The sequence below is a fragment of the Mesoplodon bidens genome (genome assembly GCF_964165515.1).
Source record: "Mesoplodon bidens genome assembly, chromosome: 9".
NCBI classification, from domain to species: domain Eukaryota; kingdom Metazoa; phylum Chordata; class Mammalia; order Artiodactyla; family Ziphiidae; genus Mesoplodon; species Mesoplodon bidens.
The window spans coordinates 51,558,253-51,576,013 of record NC_138166.1 but is presented as its reverse complement, the minus strand read 5'-3'; positions in this window follow the sequence as shown (position 1 = coordinate 51,576,013).

Sequence of the window (17,761 nt, the reverse complement as noted above, 5' to 3'; positions counted from 1 at the left end):
TCCCAGGACCAGCAGCATCACCTGAATCCAAGGCTCAATCTAGACCTACTGAATTAGAATCTGCATTTGGACAAGATACTCTGCTGTGTGCGCATTAGATTTTGAGAAGCCCTAGTGCAGTGTGAGGAGAGGGGGAGAAAGCACACAATAGAGTCATCACAGATGTAAGGCATTACCAAAAGAATGCAGCTAAATTTTGCCAAAGCTGCATTCCATTAATCCTCTTTAGAAATTTAATAATTTGCGTAATATTATTAGCATTTTTTTCAGATTTCTTCAGGGAGTATGAGTTTATTAAAAGGATAATACATTTTACTTAGCTTTTTTCTCTTTGACCCGTCATACCATTTTTGGATTTCTAAATTATCTTTTGATTATGCCTACAACCTCCCATGAGGATTAGTGAGTTATAGTTATTTTGTTTAAAAAAAAACAAACTTTCCAGCCACAAACAGGAATTTATAATTACCTGAATCTATAATGTGAGTTGTTAATGGAATACTAGCTATTTGAGTAAAAGGGTACTGCACACCAATAATTAAACAACACAAAGAACATGCAGGCAAGAATTTCTACTTCTTTTCCACAGTAGTGGCTCTGTGGCTCTCCATCTAGATGCTGGCATTCTTTTTGTAAATGATTGATTTTCCCACATCTGAATACTGATAAATCTATAACCAGCTCTGATGTTAATATTATGCCAGGATGAAAAAGAGAATAATAATGACACAGTGGGAGTTACAACACTGAAAGAGAAATTGAGAATTCAGAATATGGAAAGGGGATTTATTATCTATTTCTTTGTGATCTGACCTGGAGTTCAGAAATCGTGATGTAATTTCAGTTCATTCCTTCATCTATGAAGTTTGGATTAGTTAGTGATTTTCAAACTATGTTATAGCTATGGAACCCTTTGGGCAAAGGAAATGGTACAGGCAGCCTATATGTGAAAGGAATAAAAAAGGGACAGCTTGGGAGTTGGAGAAACAGGTTTCAAACTCCTGGGCAAGTGTCACCTAACTCAGAAAATGGGGCAGCACAATAAACAGGGCTGGAAAATTAATGGGTTGAAGCCAACATGTATTTACCTAAATAATTTTATATTTATTCTTTTTTTTTTTTTTGCGGTATGCGGGTCTCTCACTGCTGTGGCCTCTCCCGTTGCAGAGCACAGGCTCCAGACGCACAGGCTCAGCGGCCATGGCTCACGGGCCCAGCCGCTCCGCGGCATGTGGGATCTTCCCAGACCGGGGCATGAACCCGTGTCCCCTGCATCAGCAGGCGGACTCTCAACCACTGCGCCACCAGGGAAGCCCTATATTTATTCTTGATAAAAATGATTTACAAATTACATTGCTGAGGGGCATCTCTGTTAAAGTAAATGGGTCATGGCATTTACTGGGGTGACATCAAGTATATCAAATCCCATCAGTTCTTTCTGAGTAGCACGTTTCCCATTCATTCTCTCCTTGCAATTCTCACAGCCACCATCCTAGCTCAGGCAAACATAACTCCTGCCTGGACAATTATGACAGCCTACCAAAGGGCTTCCCTCCACCTCCAAACCTTTGGAGGGAAAGCCAAGGTTTACACATACCAAACATGCAAGAGATCCTGTAATTTGCTCCTGGGTTTGTTACAAAGCCCTACTGCCAATGGAGAGCAGAGTCCAAAATCCCTTGCTTGGCATGAAGGGTTCTCTATGTGTCCTCTACTGAGCTTTCTATTTCTCATGTGCCCCTTGGTGAGCCCCATAATCTAGTCAATGGGAACTACTCTCTCTTTCTAATTTTGCACGCCACCCAGTGCCTCTCTCATTACTCCCTTTGCCTATTATGTCTTATCCATCATCTTTATATGTCTAAATAATACCCACCTTTTAAAGACTCAGCTCAAGTGCTACCTCCTCCCTGAAGTCCTTCCTGAGTTTCTCTGTCCTTCCCAAAGTCCTTCCTGTCCCTGTGCCCCAAGCTAGTAATCACCCTATTACTTACTATAACTATGGACCCCACTCTGAGCACTTACCCCATTCCAATTTGAGTTATAGCTCTATACATTTAGCTCCTGTTATTTTATTATTGATTTTTCCATTGTCTCTCCTATTGGCTATTTAGAGCATAAACCATGTCTTGTTTAATTCTAAATCCCTCATGGTGTCTAACACATGCCAGATATTTGATGAACAAAATATGGTCTGTCTTCTATAATATGGTTATTGTCCCCCTGAGAAAATCTGTGTTACAAAAACAATTGTTTCAGTGGGAAAAGGGGTTATGGCTATTAAATTTAAGGCCATAACAAATTATTTTTCCTACATGAATTTTAAGAATAAGACTTTGTAATAGCTCTTAGTGAATCTTGTTTCTGCAAGTGGATATATTGGGTAAACATAACTCATCAAAACAACCTAAATGTTTCTTCCCTTCCCTTTAATCCACCCATTAAGAGTTTCTTGATCTTTATCACCCTTTATCCTGACCTTGTGCTTTTACTTACAATACAGTTCCCACAGTGAACCAAATCTAGGGAGGGTAATTGAAAGACCAAAATGCCAACAGGGAAGTCAGTTCCCTAAATTAATTTTTTTTTTGCTTTATATGGGAAAATATGATTTATGATCCCATTGGCCCCTATAGGAAATGTTGAAAAAGAGAGAATGTTTATTCCCCACCTCACCTCCTACATTTCCATTGGCATTCTGCCCTCTCTTCCCTTGGGGATTCTTGGGGAACTTCCCTCACTCACCTAATTCCCTCCTCCCTATAGGAGGAAAAGTGAGCTGACTGGTTAGAACCCATGTCATAGCAGTGGGCAGAATCTCTCAGCACTGTAGCTCACAGCTCCTTTCTGCTTCCAGGTCCACAGCTGATTGTGTAAGCAGATTTGGAGCCCGTTCCACAGTCTGAGTCAGCCAGTCAAATAAATCCTATGGCCTGGATTCAGGAGAGTATTAGAACAATTCCATGTTGGCCTCAGGTCCAAACTGTGTTCTCTAATATTTAAATATTACCAGCGCCTGCATTTTGAGGAATGTTGGGTGTTTTCTCTGCCAGTTGCAAAGTCTATACTCGGTTCTCTTTAGTTTATTATCTTTACACTTACTCCTTGTCAGTCTGAACATAGAAAAGGGGAGGGGTGAGTCCTGGGCTCTCTAGCCTCTGACACAAAAACTCTCCTGAATTCGTAAAATGTTTTATATATTACAAGGCATGTTTACTTCTAGTAGCTCAATTGATTCTCACAGCCCTGAGAGATATATTAAAATCTTCTTAGCCTTGCCCATGATCTTTTCAGTGGCAGAGTTTCCAAGTCAGTGGCAGAGTTTCCAAGTCCTTTGACACCAGAAAAATATTCTCTATACTTCATCTTGAAATTGGCCCTTGGCAGTGACTTGAGCAAAATTCCTTCTATTCTGTTTCCTGTGAGTTAGGGCTAGGAATTCTCTTCAGCAACACTCTCAAGCAGAGCTTCCCTCTGAACTGGGGGACAAAGTGCATAAATAGAGGAAGATGCCCATGAATGAACTTGAGAGGAAGTGACAGGAAAAAAGAATGTGACTTATAAGTGGTTAGCTTGGAAATCCAGCAGCTATGGCAGAAATGCTGGAGAAGAAAGAGGATTTGGAAGAGCATGTCTTTGTTCCCTTGGTCCTCTGATTTTCAGGCAACCAGGAGAGCCTAGTTGTGAAATCTGTAATATACTATAGTATACTCTGATAGTGAGGGAGAGCTGAGGCACTTAGAGAACTTGGAGACCATTTGATCACACCTACTGATACTAGAAAACAGTTAAGTATCATTCATGACCCTTAATTGAATAAAAACGAAACTATCTCCTATTCCCTTGATCTTTCCCATTCAAGCTAACATGTATGCTGGGGTTATCCAAGACAGACAGAGATGGACATGCTGCTTGAGCCAGTTTTTCTATTTATTTTCCAAAAGCAAAGAGGCCCCTTCTGAAACTGCTCCTTGGCAACCTGAATTTAAACCTTCACCAATTGGCTCCCACTCCTGTAATCTGTAGACAGGATTCTAAAGTAGAAGCTATCCGTGAGCGTGTATCTGTTAAGGTTGGGCTCTCAAGCTCCGGCCCCTGCCTTCCCGGTAGGACCACTTGGCATGTTTGCCCTGGATCTTGCCAGTCTAGCATTTACCTGTATGGTTTTATTGGATTATTTCAGTGTAGATTTGTAATATACCCCTTAAAGAAGAAGAAAAGGAAAGGAAAATTCATCGAGCATATATCATTTTTTCAGGCAGGATGCCAGGTGATTTATAAAAGTTATCACATTTACCCTCACTCCTTATAGGAAGCCAAGGCACTATGTGGCATCTCATATTTATACAACCATCCACCATTTACAATCATATACATCATCTCATTTAATCTTCACAGTGGTTCTATTATGAGGAGGGCATGATCCTCATTTTATAAATGGAAAAACCAAGACTCAGAAGGGTTGAACAATGTGCCCAGGCCACAGGGAGAGTTTTAAGAGAGCTAACACTTGTACCCAGATCAGTATTCATTCCACCAAGGCCCCAAAGGCCAGACTTCCATGTATGATCTATTCTGAAGGCATGAGAAGAATGTAGGCTTCAGAATTATCTAGGTGTGGGTTCAAACCCTGGTCCTGGAATATCCTAGCTCTGAGTTCTTGATCAAATCTCTTAACCCCATGGGGTTCCAATTGCTTCATCTAAAATGGGGGAAATAGTATGTATCTCATAAAATTGCTAAACAATTTAAATGAGGTTAACTACACTATGTGCTTGAAGCTTAATGGTTTTTCACAAATGCTCATTTCCTCTTCTACTAATTTTCAAGTAATCAACAATGGAGTGGTAAGTTAGAGAAAGTTTAGGATCAGAATCTGGGGGTATATGGTCAGAAATGTGAGCACTTTTATCAAAAGGAAGAATACCCTTCAAAAGTTGAAAGCCACTGTTCTAGAATTTATTAGTCTCAAAATGTGTGATCCAACATTTTATTGTATACTTTCTTCATGAAAAGCACCATATTGGGTACTGAAGGGGATAGAAAGACATGGTCCTGCCTTCAGAGAGTGAGGTTTGGACTGCTGTGAACATCTTTTCTCCCTCCAAGGACCACCGTGGAATGAGATGTAGACTCTCAGATTCTAGGTTATTCCCCATGTCCCTAAAGCAGTCCTTCCATCCTTGTGTGGTTTCTTAAGGAGTTTGCCTTAAGGGTTAAACAATAAAGGATATAGTTTAAGGGGTATAAGAAGCCTTTTAAATTTTATACCAATAGCACCCCTGACAATCCATTAGAATATACTTGGAACTAGGTTTGCTGAGTCTCTCTTCACTCTTGTCTTATGGTCTTGGAAGTCAGCCATGCCTAATTGCTCTGACATAGTTTTCTTGTTAGTGGGTCATGAAGCTAATTTAGTAGGTCTTGACCAGCATTTTTTAAAATTAAAAAGACCTTACCAGATTAGAAAACATCAAAATGCATTGTACTTATTCTTAGTAAAGTTTAGGTTTTTTTCCCCGTGAAACATTAGCCTGTGTAAGATATTTTTTAGTGTGGGTAGTCATCAAAAATGTTTGAAAAACATATTCTTAAAAAACAAGGTCTAACATTATAAGTGCCAAGAGTGCTCATGGAATAAGTGGCAAGGATTAGATGTTAAGTCTAGCACTTTAGAGGTTATTTTCTTCTAGGCATTTCCACCAAGATATATGTAACTGCCATTAGATAAACAGCTTTCTCTTCTGTTATGGCTGCATGAACCATCAGCTAGATTTTCCCTCAATGTTCTATTCATCTCCACAACCACCATCACCACTACCTCTTCCTCCTGTTTTTCTTAGGAGAATCTCTGTAGCAGAGTCCCCAGATCTAGTCTCTTACAAGCTGGAGTATTCCTGCTCTTATCTTCTACATCTCCTGAAAATGGGTACATAATCAGTCTACCACAAGAAATGATCCAATCTTACTCATAGTTGCCCAGAAATCCATACAGAGTCCAAAGGATAGGACAGATTTTTGTGGTCATTGTTGTTGTGCTCATCAAGCCATGTTCTGCTGTGTTGTGTCTGTCTTGCATGGCTGCCTGGAAACACCCTTTCCCTTGGGATTCCCTCCTTCATCCATTTCCCTCCTTCACCCATTTCTCCTTGGGGAGCTCAACTTCATTATGCCACCACTCCCCATGTTCAAACCCGCTCATCCCACTTCAAGTTATCACCACTCAAATAGCAGGTTCTTTTCACCTGGATCTTCTGATTCTTCAGAGTGGAGTCCTCTCAAGACTAAAACCTTTTTCTGGCTGATACTACTTATCCTCAAGACATAACTCTATGATTAAATGTGACAACAATGGGAAGGGACAAAGGGGATGACGTGGAAAGAGCATCCCATCCTGACATATTGGTTTTATCTCATTAGACTGAGTCTCTGGTCTCTGCACCACAGGAGTTGTCCACACTGGACAATCTATGAGCTGACATTGAGATTTCAAAGAAACTATGCTCTATCCCACTGAATATGTTTGAATTCAAGGATCCTTAAAATATAGTACACATTAGTCCCTTCCCAATGTCCCATTGCTCTATGGGTGTTCAGAGAAGGAAGTGTTGCTGAGGACTAGAATGATGGCAGAAGACTTTGTGGAACAGATGAGGCTTGAAGTGAACCTGGAAAGGTGGGCAGAATTTGGAGACATGAAGCAATGTAAACAGGAATTTGTAGACTAATAGGACCAACAAGCATAGCAGAAAGGAATCAGAACACTCTGAGTGAGTGCATCAGGCTGGTGGGATGGAGCACTGGCTTGGAACTCTGTCAGGAGGTAGAATGAAAATATGGTTTAAGACCAGACCCTCATTGAAATACTTGAATACCAGGAATGGGGGAAAATAGGCTTTTAAGCAAATGAAAATGGCATTTTAGGGATATTAACATTCTAGTTTATGGAACAGGATTTGGTGCAGAGACAATCAGCAAGGGTAGATCACATGAGGAACCACTGTAGTGATCCTGGCTTGAGGCAACCAGGGCCCCAACTAGAGTGAAGCAATGAGAACTGAGAGGGAAGCTTTTACATGACAGTGTGCCATTGACTTAGAGCAATCTAATCAGCAACATTTCATTATGCACTTTGTCTTGAACCAGATAATTTGTCCTTCAGATATCTTTCCTGAATATGTAAACGCTCTCATTAAGATACAAGCCCTATGCCTGCTTTGAAGCTAAGCCAGACCCCACCTAACGCTGGCCTTTACCCCTTTTCTTCTCATTGGTAATCAGCTCACTGAAGCAGATGTTACTTCCTGACTCCGCAGGTGCCAACAGCCTCAGAAGGAAATGGATTATAGAACTGGGGTCTGCACTCAGCATGATCCAAATATGGAAATCAAACTGAGCCTTCTCAGGCTCCATGCTTGGGAAGGAGAGTGAAAAAGGGCTTAACACTGGGTCTCAAAAGACAGGGTGGTTACCAGAGCCATCATGGAGCCATTTATCTGCCTACAGAAGGTCTTGCCAGTAATAACAATTAATGCCAATGGCATCCTTTCAATTTACCTTCATGGATTAATTAAACAAATACTTATTGGCTATGTACCAGGCATTAAACAAGGCTTTGGGGATAAAAAGACACAAAGGGCAGAGTTCTTGCCTTTGATAAAGTTTCCAGCTGAGTAGGAGAGACAGACCTATAAACAAGTAAGTAACATTACAATGGCATGTTCTGCTCTCTGTACAAAAAATTGTAAGATCTGATGCTGGAGAGGTAGACAGTTTGGGATTAAAGTCTTCCCGCTGCATACTTTTCAGTAATCACTTGGAAGGTCAAGAAGTCACATATAAACACCTTACACAAAACCTTTTATCTGAATAAAAGCAGAAAAGAAAACTAAAATCAACAAGTCCTCAGTAAAACCTGGGAGTTTGCCCCAGAATTATTTTGCCTTTTCCCCTGGGCCTTTATTTAACCCCAGTTGTGGTTATGCTGTCTGACCTTCTTTTATAGAAGCCTTGAACTTCACAATATGAAGGCCATTCTACTCCCAGTCCCTAGAGTGAGTCAGACTGCTGGTGCTTAGCAGGGGAGAATTCCCACCAAGAGTGTTAGGAAGAGCAGGAATTGGAAGGAAGAGAGCCAAAGCCCTTAGTGAAATCCTTCTGTGGGAGTTGCAGACGTAGAGTCTAGTGGGGTTTTGGTCTAGGAAGTTTAGGAAAAATGAAAAGCCTGTTGGTGAAAATTTAATCTTCTCTGTGAATTGTAATCATTTTTTACAGACAGAATCATGTCCCTCAATAGGTATTGCTTCCCAGTGAAAACAAAGAGAAGTCATCTCAGGAAAAGTCAGCCCAGGATCACCAAGTAAAGAAGAGATTTTGTTGTTAGTCATTTAATTTATATTTTTCTATAATAAACTGTTGGTCTTTGTTAAAAACTAGAATCATACGATCATGAGTCTTTGCTTTTCTTTTTGTTTTACAGTCTTTTTGTTTGTTTGTTTTTTAGTTTAAAAGAGGTGGTTTCTAGTGGCAGAGGATATACAAGGTTGAGGTTGGAGAGGGCTGACAAAAAAGATGTTATTAGAAATAAATGCTGTCATTATATTGGCATTAAGGGTTATTTCAAACTTTAGGAAGAGAAGAAGGTATTGAGAACTCTCTTTTTCAACAGAATTTTTAGATACTATGTCTCTAAATAGTTTCAGGCTAGTTTCCTCAGAAAGTATACTGCCTCCTTTGCCCCACTCAGATCCTTGTTAGGTTTAGCTTAATAATAATGTGAGGGGCCAGAAAAGCTTTTAAAGCTGATTTCCTACAGTTTGTAATTCCTTGCCAGGAACTGGAGGACTGATTGGCCATGCCCTCTGCAGTCTCCTGGCTATCTGTGAGAGTAGAAAATGAAACAAGGCACACACGTCTACACATACACGCACACACGCACAAACACACACACACAGAGCAAGCTGTGAGACAGCACCACAGAAAACTATGTTCACAACAACTCAATCTCACTAAAACTGGAAGTGGTCTTTGGAAGAAGGATAAGTCCCACTAGTAGATCGTTTTCTTGTCCTCAAAGGGAGGTGCCTGCTGACCAACAGCACTTCCCAGAGAGTTAAGTCATAGATCGCATTTGGCCATGGTGGAGAGAAGACCTGGGTCTCCTATTGGTCAAGGACGAGCTAGAGTATGTCCGTGGAGGCTGGAAATGTTGAGGTGAAATCATGGGCCTTTTGTGTTCTTTGCTTTTCAAGTGAATGTTAAAAAATTCGACAGCTGTGTTTTACTCCACTGGAGTCCCTCAAACACCCACTCACCCCCAAAATCACTTAGAGGGGTGCACAACAAAGTAATTAGTGAATTATTCATTCAGCTGTGTAGCCAGGTGCCAGAGGCGACCTTCTGCAGATTTCAGGTGATTACTTACATTGAGTAAGGCAAAATTCCACAGTTCTTCTTCTTGCTGATTTATACATTTTTCTCTTGTTAATCAAAAGAGGCTAGAAAATTGTATGAATCACAAAGGTACTGGAAAACATCAGTACAACACATGTTGAGCCAAAGTTGCCGATGTCTAAATTATTCTCTGGTAATTATGTTTCCACGTAGTTTAACATTTTATAGCTTAAGTTACTGGTCTTGGAGCAAGTCTAACCTGGCTCTGCCTGTGACAAAGAGACATTCTCTTTATTCAAATTAAACACAAAGGACATAATTTCCCATCCTGTTAGGAGGAGCAGACTTTCAACATTCCTTAGAGTTCTACACAAGGCAACTAAAGAAAAGGTCAGTCATTCACTCAGAAAATATTTTTTGAGTACCTACATTTCAGGCATTACTAGTTGCTGGTGAAACAAACACAGCCTTTTCCCTCGTAGAGCTTATACTCTAGACTTCTACATATCTAGGATGCTCACACAGTAGGAGGACTAGATGCAAATTATGCACAAGGGATTGCAACGAAATGAAGTGTGCACGAAAACGGTGACCAAGGAAGTAACGGGTCTGGGAATTAAGTGATATAAAGAGCAGTTGAAAGAAATTGGAGAGTTCAGGAACGGTGCAGGTATTATTTTCTGCGGCTCTAGAGGGCATACCCTAATCAAGAGGTGGTGAACTTCAGTTCAATACTGAAAGGGTATAATGTTTAGAAGCACCTCAGAACAGAATGAGCTGCTTTGGAAGGAGGCAGAAGCCCTACCCCGATGTACTGAAGTAGCCACCATCTTAGCCACTGCTCAGTGGTCTGTGGAGGCAATTTTTGTGACAGGCAAAGGTTTGCCCAGAAATGGACAAATTCTTAGAAATGCACAACCTGCCAAGACTGAATCAGGAAGAAATAGAAAATATGAATAGACCAATCACAAGCACTGAAATTGAAACTGTGATTAAAAATCTTCCAACAAGCAAAAGCCCAGGACCAGATGGCTTCACAGGCAAATTCTATCAAACATTTAGAGAAGAGCTAAAACCTATCCTTCTCAAACTCTTCCAAAATATAGCAGAGGGAGGAACACTCCCAAACTCATTTTACGAGGCCACCATCACCTTGATACCAAAACCAGGCAAGGATGTCACAAAGAAAGAAAACTACAGGCCAATATCACTGATGAACATAGATGCAAAAATCCTCAACAGAATACTAGCAAACAGAATCCAACAGCACATTAAAAGGATCATACACAATGATCAAGTGGGGTTTATTCCAGGAATGCAAGGATTCTTCAACATATGCAAATCAATCAACGTGATACACCATATTAACAAATTGAAGGAGAAAAACTATATGATCATCTCAATAGATGCAAAGAAAGCTTTCGACAAAATTCAACACCCATTTATGATAAAAACCCTGCAGAAAGTAGGCAGAGAGGGAACTTACCTCAACATAATAAAGGCCATATATGACAAACCCACAGCCAACATCATCCTCAATGGTGAAAAACTGAAACCATTTCCACTAAGATCAGGAACAAGACAAGGCTGCCCACTCTCACCACTCTTATTCTACATAGTTTTGGAAGTTTTAGCCACAGCAATCAGAGAAGAAAAGGAAATAAAATGAATCCAAATTGGAAAAGAAGAAGTAAAGCTGTCACTGTTTGCAGATGACATGATACTATACATAGAGCATCCTAAAGATGCTACCAGAAAACTACTAGAGCTAATCAATGAATTTGGTAAAGTAGCAGGATACAAAATTAATGTACAGAAATCTCTGGCATTCCTATACACTAATGATGAAAAATCTGAAAGTGAAATCAAGAAAACACTCCCATTTACCACTGCAACAAAAAGAATAAAATATCTAGGAATAAACCTACCTAAGGAGACAAAGGACCTGTATGCAGAAAATTGTAAGACACTGATGAAAGAAATTAAAGATGATACAAATAGATGGAGAGATATACCATGTTCCTGGATTGGAAGAATCAATATTGTGAAAATGACTATACTACCCAAAGCAATCTACAGATTCAATGCAATCCCTATCAAATTACCACTGGCAATTTTCACAGAACTAGAACAAAAAATTTCAAAATTTGTTTGGAAAAACAAAAGACCCCGAATAGCCAAAGCAATCTTAAGAACGAAAAACGGAGCTGGAGGAATCAGGCTCCCCAACTTCAGACTATACTACAAAGCTACTGTAATCAAGACAATGTGGTACTGGCACAAAAACAGAAAGATAGATCAATGGAACAGGATAGAAAGCCCAGAGATAAACCCATGCACATATGGTCACCTTATCTTTGATAAAGGAGGCAGGAATGTACAGTGGAGAAAGGACAGTCTCTTCAATAAGTGGTGCTGGGAAAACTGGGCAGGGACATGTAAAAGTATGAGATTAGATCACTCGCTAACACCATACAAAAAAATAAGCTCAAAATGGATTAAAGACCTAAGTGTAAGGCCAGTAACTATCAAACTCTTAGGGGAAAACATAGGCAGAACACTCTATGACATAAATCACAGCAAGATCCTTTTGGACCCACCCCCTAGAGAAATGGAAATAAAAACAAAAATAAACAAATGGGACCTAATGAAACTTCAAAGCTTTTGCACAGCAAAGGAAACCATAAACAAGATGGAAAGACAACCCTCAGAATGGGAGAAAATATTTGCAAATGAAGCAACTGACAAAGGATTAATCTCCAAAATTTATAAGCAGCTCATGCAGCTCAATAGCAAAAAAACAAACAACCCAATCCATAAATGGGCAGAAGACCTAAATAGACATTTCTCCAAAGAAGATATACAGATTGCCAACAAACACATGAAAGGATGCTCAACATCATTCATCATTAGAGAAATGCAAATCAAAACAACAATGAGATATCATCTCACACCAGTCAGAATGGCCATCATCAAAAAATCTAGAAACAATAAATGCTGGAGAGGGTGTGGAGAAAAGGGAACACTCTTGCACTGCTGGTGGGAATGTGAATTGGTACAGCCACTATGGAGAACAGTATGGAGGTTCCTTAAAAAACTACAAATAGAACTACCATATGACCCAGCAATCCCACTACTAGGCATATACCCTGAGAAAACCATAATTCAAAAAGAAACATGTACCAAAATGTTCATTGCAGCTCTATTCAGAATAGCCCGGAGATGGAAACAACCTAAGTGTCCATCATCGGATGAATGGATAAAGAAGATGTGGCACATATATACAATGGAATATTACTCAGCCATAAAAAGAAATGAAATTGAGCTATTTGTAATGAGGTGGATAGACCTAGAGTCTGTTATACAGAGTGAATTAAGTCAGAAAAAGAGAGAGATAAATACCGTATGCTAACACATATATATGGAATTTAAGAAAAAAAAAAGTCATGAAGATCCTAGGGGTAAAACAGGAATAAAGACACAGGCCTACTTGAGAATGGAGTTGAGGATATGGGGAGGGGGAAGGGTAAGCTGTGACAAAGCGAGAGAGAGGCATGGACATATGTACACTACCAAACGTAAGGTAGATAGATAGTGGGAAGCAGCCGCATAGCACAGAGAGATCAGCTCGGTGCTTTGTGACTGCCTGGAGCGGTGGGATAGGGAGGGTGGGAGGGAGGGAGACACAAGAGGGAAGGGATATGGGAACAGATGTATATGTGTAACTGATTCACTTTGTTATAAAGCAGAAACTAATAATACCCTTAAAAAAAAAAAAAAGGTTTGCCCAGATGATTCCTAACGAGGCTTCCACTTGTGAGTTTCTACATTCCATAAACCTGATGACCAGTGACCACAGAAGCTACCTGCTTCGTTTAGCAATTCATTCTTCAGCCTGCATATACTAAGTCCAGTGAAGCAGAGAACTGGGAGAAACTTTCTCTCCCTTTGTTCCAGGTGGAATAACACAATATAGCAATAGAAACTGCTCCTTCCTCTTACCACAGACTCATCCTTAAAGATCATCTCTCTAAAGAGATGCTCACTGACCAATGGTTCCATGGAAAAGGGCTTCAAAATCAGGTAGTAATTTGTTCAAAGATAGATAGTTCACTGATGGCAGAGCCAACAATAAGTGCCACTGTTTGAGTTCAGTTCATTTTCTATGATGCGCAAATCATAAACGGTGAATTTTGAACCATGTTCTGAAGAGCAAGAGGATGGGAATGTTTCACTGGGCTGGTCACACGCTGAGCCTAGGATATGGAGTCATTCAGTCCAGCTCCTCCGGTATTTATTTAATTCTATAAAGTGCCAGCTCCAGTCTTCCAAGCTGCCCAGCTATAAGATTCAGACCAGAAAGATCCTAAACTTCTTTCCCTACATTTGCAATTCTCCTTCTTTTCCCTTTCTTCCAACATAAATTTGGAGGTTCCATGACTATTTATATAATCAGACACTTTGTTTCAGGAACAGGGCAACTAATGTCTTTATGAGGAAATGCCCTGTAAATGTTCAAAACCTCAAAACAATTTTCAAATCTCTACTTTCCTTTTTGAAAAATGTAAAGAACAATTAAAGAGATTTTAGGAGGAGAATCTGGCATACAACACCCTCAACCATGTTCCAGGGCATTTTCTTTGGAGGATGTGATTACAGCTGTTCAAACTTAAAGTTATTTACATTGAACAAAAACCTTGATTTTAAAGAGTCATATGACCATATATAAACTGGAACATGGCAAAGAATCAACACTTGGCATTTTTAGTGGACATATATTGCCCATTGGCTATGGCTCCTGAAGGGTGCTTTTCAGGGCCCTGGGTTGGTGGGAAATGATAAACGAAGACTAAAGAATAAGAATTTTGCCTAGTGAGTCATATTGGGTTGCAGCTGAATTAGAAAACAGCAGGTAGTCATCAGAAAGGTTTATATGAAATCTAATGAATCAGAAAGAGAAAGCAAGTGGAAAGAGTTTCTTTTCATACAGGGCCAGATTCTCATCTGATGTAAGTTTTGGAGAATTAGCCAACATATGGAAATTATCCCCATGTTGTCATATGGGACAGCAGTATGAGGAATTGTTAAAGGAATGGGAATATTTAGCTTTGTGAAGAGAAGATCTGGGTGGCACAGATAGCTCTTTTCAAATATTTAGAAGGTCAGCATGTAGAGAAGGGAATATTGTGTGTTGCTCCCAAGGGCAAAACATTGGAGACGTTGGAGGGATGGGGTGTGTTTTACTATTCCCTTGTCTCCTACTAGGGCAAACAGAGCATGGCTACTTCCTCACAGCAAAATAGGCTCATGTGAGGGGACAGAAAGATGTTTCTGGAGCCATCCCCTAAGACTGGGATGGGAACTAATGGAGACTGACCCAGACACAGGACTGACAGCAAAGTTTCCACCTACCAGGCATAGCTTGACTCTAAATATCAATATCCATATGCAGTTCAGGCAAACAGGCAGCAAGGAGGAATGGGAAGTACCTGGACTTTGGAGTCAGGAGAGTCTAGGCTGAAACCCTGACTATGCCATTTATTGTCTGTGTAACCCTGGGAGATTTGCTTGGCCTCTCTGAGTTGCAGTTTCCTGGTCTGTAAACAGGGATGATGTCACTGGTGCTAATGGACAGCTGTTATGTCCACTCAGAATTCGCTCTCCCTGCTCTAGGAAAATCACCTTGATTTCCTCCAAGTCAAGTAGAGTCCTCGTGTCAATCATGGTGGCCTGCCTATCCCTGGACAATCAAACTTTGCCTCCCTGGAATTTTAAACCTGAGTGGGGTGACCCAAGGATGGGAAATGGTTGGAGTTGATTCCTTCTGAAAATGACATCATGAAGGGACTGTCCATCAGTTCCTGATGCCAGAATTTCCTGAGCTACCAGGCTGCTGTCCTTCTTGGGGCCTGGTTTTTCAGTTTCTTCAGTTTTATGAGCTACCCCATGTTCTGCCAATAGATCATGTTTTTGCATAAGTTAGCTGAATCAGTGTCTGTAGTTTGCCAAAACAAAGAACCGTATCTGTACACCTACCTCAAAAAGATTGCTGGGAAGATTAAACGAGAAAACATACATAAAGCCTCTGACACTGTTGTAGTGCCTGGTACATAACAGGTTTCAATAAATGGTAGCTGTTGTAACTATCAGGTACTATGATCCCAAGATGAGTAAAGAACAGTTCCAATAGATGGGGAAAGCCACATTCTGAAGTTAAGGTAGGCACACACAATCAAGGCTATCTGTTCTTAAATATCTGGCCCCAACTCCTGTCTGTGTAAATGAGAACCACTGAAGCTGGCTTGGCCTTGAGATTTGGTGGGACTCCCCGACTCTGGAAGTGATGAGGTTTAGGTTGAAAGGCCCCAGTCAGAAGGCCATAGGAAAGTTCCCACAATGGGAGGAAGGCTGGACTTGAGGGTCTCCCAGGTCTCCCCCAACTCTATGCACTTCCATGCAATTGATGCTCCAACTGCTAGAGGTCTGCAGGCAGGGTCCGGAGGCTCAGGGTCTCCTGGTAGCCAGGAAATACTGTCCCGTCCCGACATTACTTGACCCTGTGCCATGTGACACTGTTAATCCTAGCTTTCCTGTGCCATCCCTCCTTCCTGATTTTCCCCCTACCTCTCTGGCAGTGCCTTTGCATATGCTGTTCCCTCTGCCCTTAATGTCCCTCTTATGTCCCTCTTTACTTCAAGCATCAGGCTGACTCCTACTCATCTTTAGAGTTTCCGTTTCAGGATCAGGTCTCCTCAAAGCCTTCCATCCCACCCTCATCACCCCAGCCCTTCAACCCTCCTCCACCCCCACCCCCCCAGTGTGCCTCAGCGCCCTCTGTTCCAGCAGTCAGCACACTGGATTTTCATAGCCGATTCTTCATCCCATCTCGACTGTGAGAACAAGGCACAGCCCAGACCTTGTTCATTCTGCAGCCCCAGTGCCCAGCACAATGCCTGGTGAAGCGGGGAGGGAAGGAAATGTACCAAAGGCAAAAGACCTTACACTACACGTTTGAGTTTTATTTGTTGTGCGAATGTTGGAGGTCATTTGTTGGCATTTGTTCTTATAGCTGAAGACCCAGTTTGTGCAAATGTGTCCAAATGGGGCAGGTAGGAAACTTTTTAACTACTCACCACTTACCTGGCTTTGCTGCCAGGGAACACAGCCAGGCCCAGAGAGTGATCCAGCCTGAGAGGCCAATGAGAAGACACTGGGGGAATCAGGTTGACTGAATGTTACAGGCTAGCACTTTCATTTCCTGCTCTAGGTAGCTCCAGCCCTGGATAATTCTGAACATGTTTCTCCCAGAATCAAAGATTACAGGATAGTTCATGGAAGGTACACTTGAATATGTCCAGCTTAGCTTTACACAAACCATCCTAAATCAAAACGTTTACCACCTGAACCCAAAGCAAATAGAATATACTACCTTATTTCTCCTTCGTTAGTCAAGGAATGGAGTCGGTGATGTGTTAGGTGCTTCAATCTCCCTAGGCCATAATTCTATGACTAACTTTAAAACAAAATGAGAAACAAAACTCCCACTAGCCTGGCTTTATTCAGTCCTGGTTTGTTTCCTCCGGCTGTCTTTATGAGCATCTCCAGTGACAAAGAACATGATGGTCCCACATCATGAGGGGCACCATACCCGGGGACACTGTAATTATTCTAACTAGTTAGATTAAACTTAGGTCTTATGTTAGAGGAAAACATGGTTCTCCTTATACTTGGAACAATGAGCTCCTACGGTAGGGGCCGTGGTATAAGAAGCAGGGCTATGAGTGTTCTTATCCTCAGTCATCACGCCAAGCCTCGCTCTTGCTCAGGCCTCAGAGAGGGTGCAAGCACTGGCCTGCCTTCCAGGGCACATGCGGATGGAGGGAAGGAGGGTGGGCACACGCCCTGAGTGTCCGCCCTCAGCAGGAGGACTGGGCATGGGCTCCTCGGATGCAAAGGCAAGAAGGTGTGAATGCTCACATTTCTTCCACAAACAGGCCTGCTTGGGTTCCAGGAGTCAGAGGGCTTCATCTCTGTCCCACAAGGCATGACACCGGCAGCAGCCAAGCAGCTCTCTTTTGGAAGGAAGGAAGACTGTTCAGCGAGTAGGAGAAAAGACTTGAGGATGGCTTCTGAGATGGAGGAAACCCGTGAGAGTCATCTTCAAGAGCGATCCAGCTTATTCTCCCAGGTCATGGGAGGCAGAACTCCAGGGTGGACTTGTGTCCACACAACATGGTAGAGTGCTTTCTGTCAGAGCTGTTCAAAGAAGAAAAGAGCTGCCTGTCTCTGGAAGGCTTCAACCAGAGGCTGGGAGCCCACCTCATGGAGAAGTTGGGGAGGGATTTTGGAAACCCAGTGAGTGACTGGG